The following is a 12,922-nucleotide window of genomic DNA, read 5'->3' as shown; positions in this document are numbered from 1 at the left end:
GCCGGCAGCTTGAACCCGTCTCCTCAGCCCCGCAGGAGGCTCTCTCCGGGGGACACCGCGCCGCGTGCTTGACGCGAAATGATCCGGGCTGGAAAGGACAAGGGCGGGTGCTCGCTCCTTCTTCCTCCCTCTTCTGGGCAGGGGAGGACGAAGAGATGGGACAGAGCGGGGCCGGCTCACCAGGTCCTCGACCAAGCGGGCGTGGGTGCCATGGCCGGCGACGGGGCACGGCGCCGCGCAAGGGAAGTGCGCATCCTCCATTTTGGCAGAGGGCGGGCGGACAGCTTGGCTCCCGGCGCCTGGCTGCCGTCGCTAGCCCCGGAGCTCTCCTCCCCACCCCGCGGGGCTGCCAGGGGGGCCCCGGGCTCCTCTTTCCTCCGGGAGCCGTGCAGGGGCGCCTCAAATGGACGCCCTGCTGCGCCTCCCGTTGGTTTGAATTGGTCCCAAGCTCCCCGCAGCGGCTTCCGACAAAATGGAGGACGCCACCACTGCTACCACCACCACCACCACCAGCAGCAGCAGCAGCTCCTCCAGGAGCCATGTCGGCGGCTGACATGGCTCCCTCCCCCACGGGGGGTGGGGGTAGGAGGGTGCCCGCAGCCGGGGCGGCGCTGCTCGGCGGGGCAACGCTGCGGGTGCCCGGGGGCAGGCTCCTTCCCCGGGGCTACGGGCGCAACCTCGCTCTCCCCTATGGGAGCAGTTTCCATTATCCACCCTCCGTCCCTCATAGAAGTGGCCCCGGGCTCACAGCCCCGCCGGGGGGCGGCGCCTTCTTGGTGGGGGGGGGGATTGGAGACGAGCCTCGCCAGCCCCCCAAAATTCTCCTTTTCACGGGGAAGCTGAGCCCGTGCCCGGGGGCTGTCGCGCCCGCAGGGACCGGGCGCAAGGCGAGGACGGGTCTCGCAGCGGGCGGCCCGGAGGAGCGCGGCCTGCCCGGCCGCGAACTTGTGCGAGTTGCCGCTGTCAGACGGCGGCGGGGAAGGGCGAGGGGGGCGGCGAGCCCGGCGGGCGGCGCGCCGGTGGGCACCGACTCGGGCTCCTCAAACCTGATGGATCAAAGTGGGAAGAACTCGAGGCACGGCCAGCAGAAAGATTGGCAGTCCGTAGGGTCAACCGGCTGCGGGCAGCCCTGACGGGCGGGCCTCCCGCCCACTCCGCTCTCCCAGCGCCAGCGCCCGCCCTCGGGGCGAGCCAATAACGGGGTGGAGGGGGCGGGCTTTGCCCAAGCTCGGTTGGCCCGGTTCCTCCTCCCCTCCGTTAGCAGCTGCGCTTAGCCCGGGACTGGACCGAGTTAGAGTTGAGACGCCGGAGGAGTAGCGCAGAGTGCGTGCGTCCCCGCGGGGGGAGGGGGGGGGGCGGCGGGTTCGGTGGGGGGGTGGCGGCACTGGGCGCCCGCTGAGCCCCGGGGAGCCGGGTGAGGGCCGGGGGGGGCTCCGCCGCCACCGTGCCTCGCAGCTTCCCCGGGCCAAGTGCCCCGCTGTGGCGTCGTCGGTGCCGCCGCGACGCCACCTCCCGGGGTGGTGGCGGCGGTGGTGGTGGCGGTGGTGGCGGTGGGAGGAGGGGGGGGGGGGGGGGGGGCGCGACGCCGAGGGCAGCCCCGCCGGTACGGCCGGGGGGTGGGCGGCGGGGGGAGCCCGGGGGCAATGCTGGGGGGGGGGGGTCGGGGTATTTGGGGGAAGGGCCGGGTCTGGGTTAGCGCCTCCTATTTTAACTCCCTCCCCCCGGTGCCCGCTGGCTGTTGTGCCCCGCTGCCTTGCCGTGCCCCCCTCCCTCACTCACCACCACCACCGCGGCCCCCTCCCCAAATTTCCCCCCCCAGCCCCGGGTGCCTCCCTCCCCTGTGCCCGGCGCGGCTCCTCCCGTATTGTTCGGCTGGGTCCCTCTAATGGCGGACAGGAGGCGGCGGTGCTGCCGGTCGACTGCAGGGGGGCAAAGCCCGCACCGGGGGCAACTGCCGGGGGGGGGGGGCTGTATGCCTGCGTGACCCCCCCGGACCACCCCACACACACCTCGGGGTGCCGCTTCGGGGCCGGCTCGGCCAAGTTACCGGCTCCTGGGGGCTACTGCTTCGTCCCCGCACTCGCTCCGGGGAGCCCCCGCCACGGCTGAGCCCCGGGTGGGGCCCGGCTCGCGGGTGGGGTGCAGGAAGGGTTCCCCCCCCCCCCGAGGGTAATCTCTGTTTATCGGTGTGTTTGGAAGGGTTTGGGTTGAAGGGGATGCGGGAGATACCTGCTGCCCTCGTCGGGCAGAGGAAATGCTGCCTGGGGGCGCTGCTCGGTGCCCCGTGTTAACCCCGTGTCTTTCCCTTAGGCTCCAGCCCGGTTTGGTGCAGCCTTGGCAAGAGAGCGACGAGGAGAGGGAGCTCCATTGTGAGTGCTATTTATGTATCTATCGCCGCTTAGGCCTGCTCACCGAGGGCTTGACCCCCCTTCCTTCCTTCCTTTTTACCCCCTGCCCCCGGAGGAGAAGGAGGGGTTCGGGTGGGGAAATTCCTGGGTCCAGCAGCTGCTGCCCTGGGGCGAAGCCCCGGTAATGGCTGTGAGGCGGCTCCTCCTCGGGGTGGGCGCTGCTGCTGCTGCAGACATCGCTCCTGCAATACCAACTCCGGCAAGCAGACGACGGGCTGCTGCTGCCGCTCGCCTTACCCGGCTCCAGAGGGAGGGGGAGGGCATATTTCGGGTGCCCTCTAGAGTCTCAAAGCGAGAATGGAAATCCGTAACGAGGCGCCTTTTGCCATCTTTATTTTCTTCCTCTTTCTCCAAGCCCGTGTGCTGCGTGTCTCGAAGATAAGGAAAGGTACGGGAGGTTTTAAAATAAGCCAGCAGTTTGCAGAGTGTGCTCCGGCGTCTGGTCTTTGTACGTTCAGGTTGGGTCTTTACGCCTCTGGATTTGCTCGGGTGATTTCGTTGTGTGCTTTTGGTGTTTTGTGTGCCCTGGGCAGTGCTTCTGAGCCATCTACTTTGCCCCTTCCCCAAAAAGCTGAAGGTCACTAGGGAAAAACCCATAGCTTCTTAATAACGATTGGTTTCTGTGCTGTATCTCTGGGATTTTCAAAGCAGACTGTGTTCTCTATTGGGTGATAGGCCACCTAAGGGGAGGCTCGTTATCAAATCTTGTATGTAAGATCAGGGTAATTTGACTCTAGTTTATATGCTTTTAATATCATTTTTTGCTGTATACTGTGAAAAATGGTGATTCTGAAATTGCAAAGTAGCACAGTGAAGGAGAAAGTAACCTGGCGTGTATAGATGCACGTTTTAGGAGCTCATGAGTTTGGATGCGACTGTTGTCTGCAGGCTCTCGCCGCTAGAGGCCACTGCAAAAAGCGTAGCCTAGCCTTGGGAGGTCTGGTTGATAACGTGCAGCACAGAGAACAAAACAAAAAAGGGAGTGTGTATTTTGTGCTCTAGGTTCTTGAGTTGGGCACAGCAGGAATTCAGATGTTGTAGTCTTCTCCACCGCTTGTGTCTTGAAGTCTTTTTGTTATTTTCCCCTTACCATTCTAGGTAGTAGATTGCCCAGATTTACATAGGTTGCCACTTTGGTACTTTTTGATGGCTTGCATGTAGAAGGAATAAGTGGTTCTCTGCAAAAATGCCACTGCTAAAGAGGAAGACATGAGATCTGAATTTATTTTGAGCTTCTAAAATTAACAACTTTGTGTAAGACTCTAAGAGTTCGTACGGTTTGTTATCATTAATAAAGCAGTCTGTTCTAAACCTTGACTAACTACTGTATAATTTTAATTGTAGTTCTTTTATTTTCACCATGCCTTGGGAGGAAGGCTACCATCTAATTTTACTTCTGATTCATTATACATTCCAGTCTGACAGCTGTTCTGCTTTTTCTGATGTTTCTTCATGTTAAAAAAGTAACTTCTAACAGTGATCTAGGCAAGTAATGCTTTGGAAGGAGGGAGACTGTGTTGGAAGGGAGTGGAAAAGGATGTGTACTGGAGCTGGTATGAAAAAAATATTGCAGCTTTGTGTGGCTGCCTATGAAAAGATGAGAATACTGCCAAGAACAGCTGTATAGCTAAGATTCAGCAAACCTCAATGAGTAGTTGCCATCTGGTTTGTGAATTACACTAACGTCTTGCACGAAAGCATCCTACTAGATGGCATATTGTTCTCCACCAACTGTGGTGGTGGTGGTGGTACAGCCTTTTCTCTGTTACGTGGCTGGAGGAAAGCAGTATGTCCTATGGCATGTGGTAGGCCAGGCTGTTGTGTGATGGGAGTCTATTCAGTGCCTGCTGCTGCATGGGCACTCCAGGCTCCTCAGCCATAATTTGTGAAATGAAGGTGATGATGGGACATAATTAGGTAGTTAGACCAAGTAGGTTTTTTTTTTTTTAAAATAAAAGACTGTCTTAATTAGAGTATCTACTAAATTTGCTGTGTATTGTTACTCTTTGACCCTAAGTATGATTCCATTCTACTCATGCTTACACTGAAATAATATGCTAAGGGGGATTTGCATTGGCAAGAATGTACAAACGCCAGTGAAAAAATGAAAGCAAGTTTACTGTCTTCTATGGAGCTTGTTCAAGTATGCAGAGGGATGCGGGACCAAAACTGATACAAACTCTGAGACTTTTGCTGGCTTTCTTTGTGTTTTCGTCCAGCAGCATAGTGAACAGCCTTGACCTGTTACAGGAGCTTTCATTTTGGTGTCAAGGAGTAAATAGGGTATTACCGAAGTTCTATCTGAGTGTGTTGGAGTTCACAACTAATCAATATACTCAGCAACAAAAGCAGAATCAGGAGTTCTGCGAATAATTTATATGAATTATTATTACTGATGGAAAATCCAGTGTTCATGGAGAACTGCTTTTTTATTCTAGGGGACATGTACATCACAAATAATAATGAACTCTACCTATCTGTAGAAAGAGATTGAGATATAAAGTTTGGGAACTTGAGAAGTAAGCTATCCCTTCTGAGAAGTTGAAGATGATGAATGATTGCCTCGTGAGGTTGTTAAAGCCCTGTATGCTATAGGAATTTTGTTGTCTGCTGAAACTGTTGGGTTTATCGCAACAGTTAGAAGCGCTTTTTTGCAACTTCTTTAAACTTTATTTCTGTGATTTAATCTTAATAGGTGAGTGCTTCAGGAAAATAACTGGGTTTCTGAGAGAGTAGAGTTCAGAAGAAACTTAAGTTTTCTTCCATACTTGCAGCTTACCCTACGTGCTGCTGGAAGATATGTCTGGCAGTAGGCGTTAACTTGGTATGTGACTCAAAATGGTTTGGGTTGGAAGGGACCCACCCTCATAGTGAAGAATTTCTTCCTTGTGTCTAATCTAACGTGTTTTAGGTTAAAACAATTACCCTTTGTCATATCTACTGCAGACCCTGGTAAAACGATCTGCTCGATTTAGTTGCTAGTATTAAAATTCTTCATTTTGGAGCAGGATTAGTGAGTTTGTCAGTGTTTGGTACTTGTGAGAGAAGTTTTGGATAGAAGAGAGAAGTGTGAGGCTTCTGACATGAGGTTCCCTGGTGTGTCCCCTTAGTTAACACACGTGGACTACTTGGCTTGAAATTCCACGTATTTGTGCTTACATTGTTTCGGCAGTTTAAGATTTCTGTCTTTCCTAAGTTTCCACAAATCATGAATTTTAAGACAAAAGCCATAATTGGTCTGTGTAATTCTATGCCACTGGAGTTCAGTAAGATTCATATGCACACAGAAAAAAGATTGTAAATCTGTATGTGTGGGAACATCAGCAGTTGTATAGGGGTTGATGCCTGCCCTTTATAGATGGGTTAGATCATAACTGTCCATTCAGGAAGTCTCACGTGTTCACCGCAAATATTTCATGAATTGGGCATGTCAGTGATTCAAGTTTTGTTCTGATAGCATACTAGAGTAAGAAAACAGTTGTTATTTTAGTCAGTGGTTACAATACAGACAATGAATTCAAAATGAACAGCGATTATTCAGTTTTGTGGTCAAATGGGAGTCTCTGGTGACATGGTTGCCACCAGCGTGTTTTTGCAATTACTCTGTCTGAAGGGCATTAATGCTTACTGTGTGTCTGCTAATGCATAAGCACTCCATCTTCCTCCAAGCTTTTTGGAGCAACCTTTCACCATAACTTCCTTCTCTACTGCTACTGTTGGCCACGGGAGAATAATCTGGTGGGGGCATTGGGATCAGCGCTGGGGCAGGGGGCTCAGAAGCGAGTGTTCAACTCTTGGAACAGAGTAGATGCAGTAGAATCTTGAAATACACTTGGACATTACTGGTACTCTCCCCAGCCACACTGAGCATCAGTAACACAAGAGGATTGTGGATTTTAAGCTTTTCTGAGATGAAATTACATAAGCATGTTGTGCTATTGGGCAGGAAGGATAGTTTTGGATCTCTGGAATACTTAACACTTAAAATGTTAATGCTTTACCTAAAATAAATAAATGAATTAGGCATTCTGTAGTTAACCGTGTTAAGGTTCATAAACTCTAACTCCTACAAGAGTTATCAGAATCCTTTTGTTTGTGTTACTGTAGCTTCTGAAATCCATAATGCCTAAATTTGTGTACCTTATAGCGTACGAAGTTATTGAAGCATAGTCCTTACTCATTAGCTTTAATGCTTACTGACAAATGCCGAGCAGGAAGTCATCTTAATTCCACCTTTTTGGAAAAGTGTGTAAAATACTGATATTCACTTGTTTGCACACACTACTTTTAATTGATTGGAGAAAAACTGATCAGATATTTGCACCGTAGCTCACCAGTTTAACTCTTGGGGGTGGCAATAAAGTAGGTCATGGTCCTCCACTGGAGAGAGGACAGCGGTGTTATGGAAGAGCTCTTACAGCTTTCTATATAGTTTCCTCAGTTCTGTTGTTGTTAAAGATAGCATTGGAAGAAGAAAGGCAAATTGGGTATAACCCATAGAATAGCAATATATAGGATTTCTGATTTAGCCCCATTGGGCCTCAGTCACTAGAAACATGGACCTGTTTTGCAAACTGCAGACTTCTGACTATGTTTTGTCATCTTGTGCTCCTTTTGGCTTTTCTGTGAGATATAGCTATATGGAGCTCCAGACAGAAGTCCACTCATGAAGCAAGTATGCCTACCCCCAAAAAATAAAATAAAATTTAGACTTAGTGAAGATTTTTCTTCTTCCTGAGTTTCTTTTCTTTGCATCTATCTCTGTTAGACCTCTCCAGTTTGATGTTTGCCCCTAGTACTACACCAAATTTCTCTGAAAGTTATCTTGCTCATCTCATTCATAAAGTCAGCTGTCATCTCTGTATGGAGGGTTTTCAAATCTCTCTCTTCCAGACTTGCTGCTTTTTCTACCAGCTGTATCGCGGTGTGTGCCTCTGACATCTCTTTGTGGACGTTTGACCTTTAGCTCAGGCTGCTATCTCAGAGGCAATCCTTCCTCCCCAGAAGGAAAGCTCTCCATGCTGTCTGTCACTTGTGGGCTGTGTTGTCACGGGACCTCTGGTTTAAGCCTGTAATCTAGCTATTGTTTTAGACACAGAGCACACTGTTCTTCTTACGGATAATATGCTCTATCTTAATTGATAATAAACACGTAAATGGTTGGTATTTATTTAGTTATGTGATCCATTAACACATATATCTTATACCTCATTTTTGATCTCTGTATTTTATAGTAACACTTTTTCTTACGGTTTGAGTAAAAATGATCCTGATCTGTTGATGTGGATTCAGAATCCTCAAGAGTGATTCCGTATTCCTTGGCTTTGACTGTCTGATCTTTTTGCATTTTATAGTTTATGGTTGTAAAAGTAACAGGTTACCAGCCTTTAAATTAAAGTTGGGGATTAGCTGTGAAAGGTATTACCAGTAATATATATATGTTTTTTGTTAAAGAGATTTTTAAGGGCTCTCCAGAAAGTGACATCATGGTCAGTTAAACACCTTTGTCCATTCTCCTGTGATGCTCCTCGTGCTCAGGGAGGTTCCCTGTGTGCACCATCTAAAGCAGGTGCAATCTAGTAACGCAGAGGAAGCAAACGTCAACAAACAAAGCCTACTAAAAAAAACAAAGCAGCACCTTTCCCATTACCCTGGGACCCAAACACTCCATCCTCGGAACAAGAGCTAATTCAAACCATTGTTTATGGTGGTGCTCTTTCCTTGTGTTCTCTTTTTTGTCTCTCTCCATCTGTTGTGCCTTATGTTTGTGTTGTTTGCTCTTTGAACAGACATTCCTATTCTGTGTTTGTACAGTGGCTAGCATAACGTGGTCTGTCACTTTGGCTCCTAGGAACCTATGATATGAGCTGTAATATATGGGTGTGGTATCAGTGCTTTTTTCTTCCTTTTTTTTTTTTTGTAGATAGGGAAGGAAGACCTAGTGTTCTGTTACACCTGAAATCACGGCACAATTTTATTTCACCAAGAATTAATGACTAATATGTCAACCTGTATATGTTTATGAACTGCTACTAAGCTGGAAGACTTTACCAGACATCTCCTGAATTACTAGCCAATATATCTGTGTTCATGGTAGTTATTTTTATTTATTTATTTATTTAATATTAATTCAGAAGGTAAAGTTTTATTCTGGTAGATGGTTCCTCATTAAGGAAGCCAAATATTATCTAGAAATTCCTGTAAGATGTTCTCTGCAATACATACCAAAAAAACACAACTATTTGGAGGTGACAGAAAATGGAGAACACAACAAAGGTGTTTTTTTATTATTATTATTTTTTAATTTGTCAGATGCAAATGTTGGATATATTTTGAAATTATTGTCACTGTGTTTGGCTAGCATTATGTACACTTCTATCCAAAGAATTAACAAATAGAAACACTGAGGTGGTCTGCCTAATATTGTGTGTAGGACCGCAATTATGATCTGAACGAAGTCCAGCATTTTTTAATAATTAAAAAGAACTGGAGAGTTCAGAGAAGACCTACAAGAATGACTTAGGGAGGAGTGGAAAATATGCTTTGTATTAACAGATATTAGAAATTCAGTTTTTTTCTCAATTAGGAGAGGATAGGTTAGGGTGTGACTTAATCCTGGTCTGAGACAGACTATGCACCCAAGAGTGTATTAGATAATTGGGTGGGTGCTTTTCCTGCCCTCTGCGTTAAAAACTTCATTTCTGAGGGCTGGTTATTGGATAAGCAACACAAACTCAGGGAACAGTGGGTAGCCTTTCAGCATCTACGATAACGAAGAGTTGGAATAACTGACTGAGGCACCACTTTATCCTTCTTAGGCAAAAGTTTAAAGAGGACTTGAAAAGCCCTCCGTTAGCAAAGTTTGATGGATTTTTTTTATTTATTATTTTTAATGAGACTTGGAATATACTTTGTACAGGTCTTCATTCAGGTTACAGGTTTGGACTCAAAATACTGGTTTAGAACAAATGCTATGCAATGTATTTTTAATTGGGTTCATTCTAATAAGCATATATGCTTCTTTGCATGACTGTTTAAGCCACCCTAATTCAGTGCTGTTGTCCTCTTCTGTTTTACCAACAGTGGCCTTTTCTGTCTCTTCCGGGGAATCAGTTCAGCTCCACGAAACCTCACAATGAAGTTTCTTCTTAAGGGGAGCTGTGTAGTTGTTGCATTTTGTTCTGTTTTTAGTTTTTCAGCTCTTATCGCTTTAGTCCCCATGAGTGACTGACTGTTGGGACCTGTGATTACCTAGGACAAGCGTGAGAAGGGGAGAAAGTGGGAGAGAGGAGTTGGAAGCCAAGATCACGGCAGTCCTGTCCTAATCTGGATGTGTTTCTTGTCCTGTTCTGGATATGTTTCTTTGTTGTGGAACAGCAACCATGGCAAATATAGTATGCATTTTGTTGTTGTTAAAAATAAGGCTACATTTAACTTCTTAAAACTAGTTGATTTTTTTTTCCCACTCAATATACTGGAGTCTTGACTGCATAATCTAACTTAGAGCCAGTCAGGGAGCACAGCTCTGAAAACTTACCATACTAGCAATGCTGACCATGTCCATTCTCGCCTTGGATCCCAGTTCCTATCAACTTTACCTCTGCATCAAACTTGAACTATTTTTTTTCCTCAAGCCTGCTTTTTCACATTGCTTAATGTTAAGATTTTCTTTCCTTTGTAATACCGTGGCTTCATTGGCTGTTTGTCAATAGTCTACATGGGTTTCCTTGCTATATCTAGCATAGTATTCATATAACTTCTCAAATTCAATTTTTCCTTTTTCTGAATTACTAGGTGTGTTGAATGCTAATCACTGAAGGTAAATTCTGTTGAAGAAGCTTGTCCATACTCAGCCAAAAGATAGTAGGTTGTGAGCAGAACTTGGGTATTTCTCAGATGAAAAAAATCTGTTCAAGACTACTAGTTGATGTTTTTGCTAAAGAGAAGAGGAAAATTGGTTATCTGTAAACTTCTTTATTTATAAGCTATACTGAATGGTACTTTTTCCTCCTGAGCACATACAAAAATAAAAATGGATTTTAAAAGCTTTACTAAAAGATGTTTGTGAGCCCAGGATCTGAGAAACTGGGCATGCCATTAGATACAATGTTTATCAGTTATCCATAGTTATTTGTATCATGGGCAATACATACACAAGTGTAGGTTGTATGGTTTTAAAATAATTATAAAAAGGAAAAAAAAAAAAGAAAAACGAAGAGGAAGCAGCTTGCAGAGAAGGAGCTGGGAGTTGTGATGGACACTAAGTTGAACACGAGTAATGTGCCCTTGCAGGGATGAACGCAAACAGCATACTGGGCTGAATGAAGCAAGACTACAGCCAGCAGTTTGAGGATAGTGATTGTTCCACATGGTTTGATACTTGAGGCCACATCTAGAGTGTTCGGTCCAGTTTGGGGTTGACCATAGTATAATAAAGATAGCGATAGATTGGGATGAGTCCAATGGAAGGCCACCAGGATGCTTCGACTTGGAGCACGTAACAAATGGGGGCCAAGAGGGATGGGGTGTATTTAGCCATAAGAAGAGAAGGCTAGAGGGATGTGTAACTGTCTTCAGCTAGTTAGTGGGAAGGTATAAAGATGAAGGCAGATACATACTGGTTTGATGGCAGGTAATGGGCACATGTTGCAACCAGGAAATTGTGAATAGCTAAGATGACAGCACTGGAAGAGGGTGACCAGACAGGTTGGAAAACCTCTGTAGATACTCCAGACTATGTTGGATATAACCCTAAAAACCTGACTTAACTTCAGATATGGGTCTTGTTTCTAATTTGACACCCTTCTGAGCTGGAGTGAATTCGCTAAGGTGACATCCATCAGCCCCTTTCAAAATCTGCTGTTCTATAATTCTATTAAACTTGAAGCATTTAAGCGAAGTCTGATATCATTTAATGCCAAAAAATGCTCTCAACTGATAAGCAGTGCTTTATTGGAAGTTACATTGGACATTTTTTTCATAACAAAAAAAATGATGCTGTTAGATAAAATCGATAATGTAAATGTGTGAAGCATGGTTTAAAAACTGCTTAAAATCGCCTTAAATGTACTAAATTAAAAAAAAATACAGGGAAGGTTAACTTCTTATGAGAATTAACGTTGCTCTGTCTATTAAATTGGTCTGTTTCTGAATGCATAGTTTTACAGGATACAGTAATCTACTAGATCTCACCCTTTCACAGCTGAGATTTCTTTTCCTGTTTCCTGTCCCTGGTTGTTTTTTCAGATTTCAGTGGTTTATACGTGACTGATTGTACCCCCAATTCTTTTTAATGTTACGAACTTAGCCAACTTCAATGTTTTTATAAATGACTTGGATGCAGGACTCGAACGCATACTAAGCAAGTTTGTGGACAACACTAAACTGGGAGGAGCTGTTGACTCCCTCAAGGGGAGAGAGGCCTTGCAGAGAGATCTCAACAAATTAGAGGGCTGGGCAATCACCAACAATGTGAAGTTTAAACAAGAGCAAGAGCCAGACTCTGCACCTAGGAAGGAGCAACCCTAGCTATATATACAGACTGGGGGACGAGAGGCAGGAGAGCAGCCTTCTGGCAAGGGATCTGGGGGTTCTGGTTGATAAGTTGAACGAGGGCCAGCCTTGATGGCCAGGAGGGCCAACTGTACCCTGGGGTGCATCAGGCACAGCACTGCTAGTCGGCTGAGGGAAGGGATTGTCCCGCTGTGCTCTGCGCTGGGGTGGCCTCACCTCAAGTACTATGTGCAGTTTTGGGCACCACAGTATAAGAAGGACATAAAACTATCGGAGTGCCCAAAGGAGGGCTACAAAGATGGTGAAGGGTCTGGAGGACAAGACATATGAGAGCGGCTGAAGTCACTTGGTTTGTTTAGCCTAGAGAAGAGGAGGCTGTAGGGAGACTATACTTCATATGTAATACATAGAAATAGATTATTACTTCGAGCTTTTTCTCATTAATATCTATATTAATTTAAACCTCTAGCATTTGCTGTAATGACTCTGTTACCCAAGTGTTATACAATGTTACCCGAGTACTTCCAACTCTGCTTCCTCAAACCTGTAATAATTAAATGGTGTGTTAAAGGGATTATACACTTTGTGTATTACCATCTCGATTTAATTTTTTAAATGCTAGCAAAAGCTGGGGACTTGACAGATTTAAATTCTGGATTAATAATCTTTATTGGTACCTGTGGAGCAAGTGTGAGGCTTGTTTTTGAAATGAGTGCTGGGACCCACGGATGCTTAGTAATCAGTAGCCTATATTCCATGTTCTAGTCTGGACATCTAAATAATTTTACTAATTTTGGTCTGTTTCTGATCTAGCCATTGAGTATGTATTTTTTCCCAACTAGATTATGTGTACTTCTAAAATTAATTTATGTCAATTGACATGGTACACTTCTACTTTTCTTTTGTGTGTATTGCGCTTGTCCTTTTGCTATTTCTGTATCTTTAGTGTTTCTCTTCTCTTACTGTAATGTTCCCTTTGACTTAGGTCATCTTTCAAGTCT

General features: G+C 46.1%; 1 protein-coding gene across 18 annotated transcripts in view; it reads left to right on the top strand.

Moving 5' to 3' along the window:
- Positions 1-1,190: 1,190 nt before the first annotated feature.
- The window catches only part of ZMYM2 (zinc finger MYM-type containing 2), a 91,056-nt gene continuing 79,324 nt past the window's right edge, over positions 1,191-12,922 (top strand). For 5 of the 18 annotated variants that reach the window (XM_035542740.2, XM_035542738.2, XM_035542739.2 and 2 more), the window contains exons 1-2: positions 1,191-1,323; positions 2,311-2,369. The gene's annotated coding sequence lies outside the window, so the exon portion shown is untranslated. Of the gene's footprint in view, positions 1,328-2,310; positions 2,370-2,763; positions 2,797-2,824; positions 2,867-12,922 lie in introns of those variants that run through there. The other 13 variants (XR_007707823.1, XM_035542749.2, XM_035542748.2 and 10 more) reach the window with 7 other exon arrangements.

The sequence above is a fragment of the Cygnus atratus genome, chromosome 1, assembly GCF_013377495.2.
Source record: "Cygnus atratus isolate AKBS03 ecotype Queensland, Australia chromosome 1, CAtr_DNAZoo_HiC_assembly, whole genome shotgun sequence".
Taxonomy (NCBI): domain Eukaryota; kingdom Metazoa; phylum Chordata; class Aves; order Anseriformes; family Anatidae; genus Cygnus; species Cygnus atratus.
This window is presented reverse-complemented; position numbering and strand designations above follow the sequence as displayed.